Source organism: Spermophilus citellus (genome assembly GCF_964194105.1).
Source record: "Spermophilus citellus genome assembly, chromosome: 1".
NCBI lineage: Eukaryota > Metazoa > Chordata > Mammalia > Rodentia > Sciuridae > Spermophilus > Spermophilus citellus.
The window spans coordinates 114,648,434-114,648,771 of NC_138182.1; positions in this window are offsets into that span (position 1 = coordinate 114,648,434).

The following is a 338-nucleotide window of genomic DNA, read 5'->3' on the forward strand; positions in this document are numbered from 1 at the left end:
CTAGGGAGGGAAGGGGTCCTAGAAGGGAGGGGAGAGAAAGGGGAGGGAGGAGGAGGAAGGAATGGGGAAGTGGGGTACCCAAGAAGCGGGAGGAGGAAAGAGGAGAGAGGGTGGGGGATCCAAGAAAGAAAGGGAGGGGAATTAGGGGGGAAGAGAGGGGGAAGGGAGGAGGTGGGGGGGCGAGGTGGGAGGAGGAAAGGGGAGAGGGACAGGGAGAGGGGAAGAGGAAGGCAGAGGAGGGAGAAGGGAGAGAAGGGAGGAGGAGGACAGGGGAAGGAGAGCAGGAAGAAGAGGGGGGAGGGGACTGAGGAGGGAGGCTGGAGAGGCACCTGCCCTTG